This window comes from Gambusia affinis, linkage group LG12 (genome assembly GCF_019740435.1).
Source record: "Gambusia affinis linkage group LG12, SWU_Gaff_1.0, whole genome shotgun sequence".
Lineage (NCBI taxonomy): Eukaryota > Metazoa > Chordata > Actinopteri > Cyprinodontiformes > Poeciliidae > Gambusia > Gambusia affinis.
This window is the reverse complement of record NC_057879.1, coordinates 28,057,085-28,065,276: the sequence shown is the minus strand read 5'-3', so window position 1 is coordinate 28,065,276 and position 8,192 is coordinate 28,057,085. Positions and strand designations below refer to the sequence as shown.

General features: G+C 37.3%; 1 long non-coding RNA gene across 1 annotated transcript; it reads left to right on the top strand.

Moving 5' to 3' along the window:
- The first annotated feature begins 6,056 nt into the window (after positions 1–6,056).
- On the top strand, positions 6,057–7,770 carry LOC122841792. Its single transcript, XR_006372444.1, has 4 exons — positions 6,057–6,354; positions 6,649–6,710; positions 7,038–7,111; positions 7,714–7,770. It is a non-coding gene; the product is annotated as an uncharacterized LOC122841792 (long non-coding RNA).
- The last annotated feature ends 422 nt before the right edge of the window (positions 7,771–8,192 follow it).

Genomic DNA, 8,192 nt, shown 5'->3' with positions numbered 1-8,192 from the left:
TATAAAACTGATAAAACTGATCAAATAAAATCACAGCTTTGATTTTTTATTCCAGAATGAGGGAATGTTAAAAGTGAACAAGGGGCGTGCTCCGGTGGCGCAGAGGATAGCGCGACCCACGTTTGGAGGCCTTGAGTCCTCGACGCGGCCGTCGCGGGTTCGATTCCCGGACCTGACGACATTTGCCGCATGTCTTCCCCCTTCTACTTCCCCGTTTCCTGTCAGCCCACTATCATATAAGGGACACTAGAGCCCACAAAAGACCCCCTGGAGGGAAAAAAAAAAAAAAGTGAACAATCAGACAAGATTTGGTGAACATCAGTTTGAATATTAAACAATCACTTATTAGCTGGGAAACATTCTTTTCATTAAGCTCACATTTCTGTATTAAATATGTTTTGAGTGTTTTCAGATGCAATTTTATAATTTTAACTGTCATGTTTGCATTACTCTAAGTGGAAAATCATCATAATAAACAAAAATAATTAAAATAATCTTGAAAGTGATGTAAGAAAAATAAAAGGTAAAACAGAGATAATTTAGTTAGCTAATGTTAATTTACCCACCTAGTATTATAAATGTACTTGAGTTATTTTACTTATTTCCTGTTAATTTCCTGTCACCGAACCTGTCCAGTTGGTGGCGGTAATGTACCATGATTGTTGGTCTCCCAACCGCCATTAGTCACTAGAAGAAGAACTTTGGCGCCGTAATCCACCTGCTGGAGTATCAGGCTGCTGTATGTTTTGAGATAGTTGGAAATATTCACCTGTAAATTATACTTCAGACACATTTTTCCATTTTTTCTGATTAAGTTATTGAAAGCATATTTTGTGTATCATGAGATCTTAAACACTACGGCAGAAAACACAACGATCTCCTATTTGCGTTTTGTTTGGCTGCTGAATCATCTGAGAAACAGAAATGGCGTCAGGAATCAGTAGCAGATTGAGGATGGATGTTAAAGAGGAATCGCTACAATCAAGTGAGGATCTGCTGGACTCATCTAAAGGTAGGTGAAGCAATACCTGGAAGACGTCTCAAGGTAAGAGCTGCTGCTGGTTATTGCTAGCAGATGGCTAGCCGTTGATGCTAGCTGTTGATGCTAACTGTTGATGCTAACCGTTGATGCTAGCTGTTGATGCTAAACTCTTGATGCTAGCCGTTGATGCTAGCCGTTGATGCTAGCTGTTGATGCTAACTGTTGATGCTAGCTGTTGATGCTAACTGTTTGGCTCATGCTGTTTTTGGAAGTTCTGAATCTCTGCTGAGAGTCCATTCAGGTAAATGTGCTCTGAAGGATTCTGAAAATCATTATGCTTTGTGTTTTTTCTGTTCTATTTGTGAATCTGCTTCTGCTGTGGTGATGTAATCTGTAATCTGGAAATGTTTTGATACAACAAGCATGTTGGAATCTGAAGATCAAGACTAAAAATCAGTTTTGATGCTACAATATAAAGATGTAAAATGGGGAAAAATGGCAGCTAACACTTTGACAAATAAGTTAAAAAGCAGCAGGAAGAACATTCACTTTAAAATGATCACTTTCATAAACCTTGATTTAAATTTAAAGTGACTTGTACTGACATAAATAATGAACTGATGTTTGGGAGTTAAAATAAGATCTTCCATTTAGACTTCAACAAAAAAATACTAAAGACAGTTACCCAATAGTTTGATATTCAATCTAAATATTTCAGAAACAGGTATCTTTACTCACCAGCATCATCTACTACAATTATCAATAATTCAAACTGATAATATTCATGTTCTGCATCATTTGTTGCAACTAACATTATTTTTCCCTTTTCTTTTGCAGCTTTGAATGTGAGACAAAATCTGTTGTAGAGAAAAATATCAATAAAAAAGAGGAATAAAGACTAAAAAACTGAATGTGGAAAGTGAGACTCAGCCAAACAGCTTATTAAAATCTGAGCTTCATAAGTGGAAAATATCTCCTTATAATAAAGACTGAAGACTTGTATGGAAAACTGAACAGTCAAAGCAAGATGCCCTTCTTCTAATTCTAAGTGCTTCTTTCCACAGATGATTATGAATCTGAATGATGTGGAAAAGGAAAGAGTTGATCCAGCATCAAGACTCCAAGAACTTCTAGGTCCAATAAACACGTCATCCTCAGGAAATGAAGATGATGACAATTTACTGGACACAATGACCCACACCTGACCATCTACCAATACTAAACATATTTTTATAAAGCCCACAACACAGATCCACCTGGAAGGTCCAGAACATCAGATGAGTTTTGTTCATTAAGAATGTAAATGCTGTTCAGTCAGCTGCTGTTAATTTGGTTTGAACATTGATGCTGATTTGACTCTAAATATCTCCAGTTTAGGCTCTGCTGGGTCTGTGTGGAAATTAAAGGAGGTCTGAGAGAAGAGAGGCTCTCTGAGGACGATCCACCAGGTGAGACCTCCTCACTGATGGATAGACTGCAGGTAAACTTACTGAGACTCAGTAAACTGAAACTACAGTCAATCGCACCAAGACTGTAAGCAGAAACCATAATGCGTCATTATGATGAACATAGTTACAAAGTAACACTCTGACTACATCAACAAATTATCTTGAAGAATAACAGAATAAAGAGGTTTGGTGTAAACTTTACCTTTTATTAACAGGAATACATCGTAACATGTATGCACTTTAGCTTTCTGTTTGGAAAATGTGCAGTGAGTCTGTCGGCAAAAACTTGAAACTTGAATATATTCTCCATAGAAAAGTAGTTTTGTAAACAGTTTTCAGATAAACATGTAGAGTTTTTAAACTCAACAAAAGAGATGCCACAAGTTACTACAAGGCTTGGAGAAAATGTTTTTACCTGGGATGAATCTAATTCACCAGCTATTCTCAATCTTTGGCTTTCAAAGATTGAGAAAGTCGGCCTTCTATCACCTGAAGAACATTTCCAGGATTAAAGGACTAATGTCTCAGCCAGATCTAAAGAAACTCATCCATGCGTTTATCTTCAGTCGTATTGATTATTGTAACGGCGTCTTCACAGGTCTGTCCAACAAATCAATCAAACAGCTGCAGCTGATCCAGAATGCTGCTGCTGGAGTTCTGACTAAAACCAGGAAGATAGAGCACATAACACCAGTTTTAAAGTCCCTCCACTGGCTCCCTGTAGCTCAAAGAATAGACTTTAAAATACTGTTGTTAGTTTATAAATCACTGAATGGTTTAGCACCACAATACATTAAAGATCTGCTGCTGTTGTATCAACCTTCCAGAACTCTGAGGTTCTGGTTCTGGTTCTGCTCTGCATCCCCAGAACCAAACGAGGAGAAGCAGCATTCAGCATCTATGCACCACAAATCTGGAACAAACTTCCAGAAAACTGTAAAACAGCTGAAACACTGACTTCCTTTAAATCTCAACTAAAAACCCACTTGTTTAGAGTTTTATTTGAAACGTAATCAATTCCAGATTTATTAACGGAATCTGATTTAATGTTGTGTTTTGATTATTGATTCTATGTTGCATTTTGTTTTTGTGTTTGATTTGATGTAAATCACTTTGAAATGCCTTGATGCTAAAATGTGCTATACAAATAAAATTTGATTGATTGATTTTATTAAGGGCTGCACAGTGGCGCAGTTGGTAGAGCTGTTGCCTTGCAGCAAGAAGGTCCTGGGTTCGATTCCCGGCCCGGGGTCTTTCTGCATGGAGTTTGTATGTTCTCCCTGTGCATGGTGGGTTCTCTCCGGGTTCTCCGGCTTCCTCCCACAGTCCAAAAACATGACTGTCAGGTTAATTGGTTTCTCTAAATTCTCCCTAGGTGTGTGTGTGTGTGTGTGTCCTGTATGTTTTCTGTGTTGCCCTGCGACAGACTGGCGATCTGTCCAGGGTGACCCCGCCTCTCGCCCGGGACGCAGCTGGAGAGGAACCAGCAACCCTCCAGACCCCATTAGGGAAGAAGGGTGTTCAGATAATGGATGGATGGATGGATGGATGATTTTATTAAGGAAATCAAATGGACACAAACTTAAAATAAAATAGATTTTTGTTCATATAAGTTGTTTGAGCTCAGGCAGGTTAAATTAGGTGTGAATAGACCAACATGGTGCAAACATCTTCCAAATGTGTAATATAAATGAAAATCTATTTAAAGACAACGCTAACGAAGACAAGTGAACTTTACCACCATGTTGAGTGTTAAAGACAAACAGAAAGGACAAATGAAAATATTGATGAGGTGAAGGAAGTTATGGAGAAAAAAATCCTACAAAACAAAATGAAACTAATTCCACAAACTTATTTTTTCCTTAATGCTAGGCCTGTCGCAATAAACGATAAATCAATTAATCGTACGATAAATTAAAACTATCAACGTCATTTTAATTATCGTCTCTTCCGGCCTTTTTCTCTTTCTGTTGATGACACTAAATGAAAAAAGGCTCAACTCCGCTGCTCTCCACTGACCCTCCCTTCCTCATTTCCTCAGTGTAACGTCCAGTTCACACTACAGACAGATCTCTGTAAATTTAGTTAAATTTTGTTTATTCTGAACAAAATCAACTGATTGACTAAAGACTTCAGAGGACATGAGTGCATCTTTTAAATCCATGCTGTTACTGAGTGAATAATGTGCATGAAAACAAATTATGCACAAACTCCTATATACCCACCATTACTGGATGTAGTTTTAACTTTCTATCCAATCACCACATTTAGATGTCGGTGCAATAAAGTCTCAGAATTTGGCCTCTTAGGGTTAATTTACACCTGACACACCAGCCCAGCTTTAGGCAGACAGAGTTTTCTCCTGTCATCATTTCTCCCTTTTGTGCAGGAGTTAATGCACTCAAGCAAACTCTGGCGCCGACCAATCAACCGGACCGAGACCCACTTTCTGAGGTGGTCTTAGTTCACTTCCAAACCAGTTGAAGTGAATCACTTCTGTGTGAATACAGACCAGCCTCGATCTGAACTAAATGAAATGTTTGTCTTGTTGAACTTTAAAGAGGAAGTTGAATCCCACAGAAGCATGGCAGTTTGCTTCTTTGGTTTGCATGTACTGAAATAATAATTTGCCAGGAAATCTCGACAGGATAAGCGTGATTATATAATGTATGGATTGTATAATTAAAACTAATGCTCCCAGAAATATGTGACCTGAACCATCATGAATGTTAATTGAAAATGTGCAACAGAAGAACAGAAAGGAAATGCAGATATAGTTGAGGAAGATGTAGAGAAAAATTTGCTGCACCAAATATCAGTAGAACTGAAAATACTCCAGGAACTTGAAATGTTTTTTCCCCCAAACTGACTGAACCACATGCCTCAAAATCTGGCACAAGCTCTGACCATTTTTAAACAGAATTTGAACAGTTTTTAGAAATGGGATCATTTTAAATAAATAGTGAGCGGACCAAATCTACTATCAGAGTGTTTCTTTGGTTTACACGTTTTATGGATCTTAAGAAGACCTAAGGCCTTGTTTTCTAATTTATGGCAGATGGAATATGGGGTAACTGTGTCATCAAATGATTTCATGCTGAAACCAAGAACTGTGTCCACAAAGTCCAGCCTCTTTCCAGAGCGCAATGGTCTCTGCTAGGGATTGTCACTAAAAGCAGGCGATGTTCTCTATTATCCTGGTTTTTACTTCCCTGTATTGATAACTTTTACTTTTGCTAAGCAAAGTTATTTTGTTTCTTTTCTTTCTGACTCATAAGGGGTTTTCACAAACGTCAAGCAAATTTTCAATCATTCAAATGTAGAGCAGAATCGTTTTGAGTGATTTGGTCATCTTAAACTATTAATTTATCTTGAACTAATATTGAATGACTAAAGATATTTGAGGACATTGATATTTTTTACATTTAAATTGATACTGTTACTACTTGAATAATGTGCATGAAACAGACATTATGCACAAACTCCCAACATCCCCACTCTCAACTTTTACCTTCTTCTCAATCACATTTTGATCTTGATGAGATAAAATCTCTGAAATAAGCCTCGTAGTTATTCCTCCAAAGGTTTTAATGTGTTGTTCATGTTGGAAAAGATATTTTCTTGTATTGAGACAAAGGCTAAATGTACCTTGAACTCTGATAAATTCCACACTTTACAGAGTTTTTATACAAGTTAATCTGCTTTCTGGTTGCTACCAGGAAGTATGCAAACATTTCACTTGCTTGAGGAAAGGACGGGTTCAAATATTTTCTGTATTGTTGAATTTGAGCCAGAATATTTATGATGGTTTTTGTTTCATTCTCAGTAAAAGTAGGTGTGTGTTTGCAAGTCTTTGTACATAAAAAGAAGCGAGCTTGAAAGCTCACAGAACTGGCTCTCATCGTCTCTGAAGAGTACCAGGAGGTAAGTCTTTGAGCAATGATGAATTTGTTTTCATCAACCTGATGTAGAACTGCTTTTCGATGCGTCTCTGCCAGCACACCTGAATCTGTGATTGGGCCCTAAGCAGGAATCTGTAGAACCCAGTTACATACTGATGAAGTAATTCAGCCAGATGTTTCAGGTGTGTTGGACCAGGGACACATCTGGCAGCTGCAGGACATCAGTCCTGAATCAGAGGATCTGTAGCTAATAGTTTCTTTAAAACCAAATCCCACACAGTCACTACTTTTCCCATATTTTTGTGAATTGATCCAGTTTCGCAAAACTCAACACTCTGCAGAACCTGATCTACAGACAGCAGAGAACATTCAACAAAGGTTTGTATCATTTTATTTTAATCTATGCAAAGGTTTATTATTTTTAAATACATTAGTCAGATTTTAGCAGAGTGATGATTTAGTGCAATGTTTCACATCCCAGTCTAAATCTTACTTTTTGTATTTTTATCTGACTTATTTTTCTCTTCCTTCTGATCTTAAACTTCATTTTGGTGTTCAGATTTCTAACTTCTGTTTCAGACATTGTTCATTTCATGGTGCATTTAATGATCCATTTATCAGTCATGTTTTCCTGATTTCATTTAGAAATACCTGAAAGTTTCCCTTCAGCAGAACAATATGCAAATAGATTCTGTGTTTTTTCAGGAATCTGTCACTGTTGCAAATCAAACATTTTGAGATCATCTGGATCTGCAAACTGTTGCCAACAACAGACCAAGGTTTGTTATGAATAATCATAAGCTCAACAGACTCAAGAGACCAAATATCTTTCATACTGACATTAATAGCTAAAAACCAAATATATATTTCAGAGGACTTTGATTTCATTGTGATTTTCAGTTCTTCCAGGATGTTGCAATGTTCCAGCCTAAAAATTACTGATTTTGTGGGACTTTTTTCAAATTTTAATCTAACATATGAGCCTCATCAGAGCACATATCCTAACTGATTGAATGTCACAGTACATTTTATGTTGTATAGTATTTTGCAGTAAGATGTGGCCAAGCAGTTCTCAGACAAATTTATGTTTCATCATAATAGCATGATTTAATATTGAACCATTAAGACTAATGAAAGATTTAATCCTAACACATTTATGTGGCAACAAAATCAGACATTAGGAAAATTTACATTTTGTTAAAGTTTTTACTTTGTTTGAAAGCTTTAGCACATTTTTCCCAGGAAGCCCATAAACATGGAGGATTGATGTTTTGAATTCATTAGCTCATTGGCTGTGTAGGTGAATTTTGAATCTTGATTAGACATAAAAGTAACAGGTTTTTCCAGTTTCATCATTGTTTCTGTTTTCTTCTGACTACAGGCAGATTGACACCGAAGGAGAACCAACACTGACAATCAGGATGTGCCTGTTATTGACCACCTCTCTTCTTTGCTCTTGTTGTAATAGTTTTGTTACTCTGGCAGAACATCATCACTGTGACTGACTTAATGAAAGCAGGAAAGCAAGTTTCAGATGTGGTAATTCCAGCTTTGGACGATCCAAAGATATCAGGAGCATTAACACTAACCGTCACTGCACTGTTCATTTTGACAAACTCACTGGAAACAACTCTGCTGGTTCTGGTTGATATCGCTCTGTGGTTGCATTGGCTCAATATTCTCCCACTGAGAGAGTTAATTAGGTTAGCTACAAAGTTTTATCAGTCTGTTGTACCGGGAACAAATCAGACCTGCACTGATTCAAAGCCTGAAGCTCAACGATTGGCTGATGTTGTCAAAGGGAAAAGCACTCTAATAACGTCGCAAACCAGCTGCACCCCGATTTACAAACTTCATCTA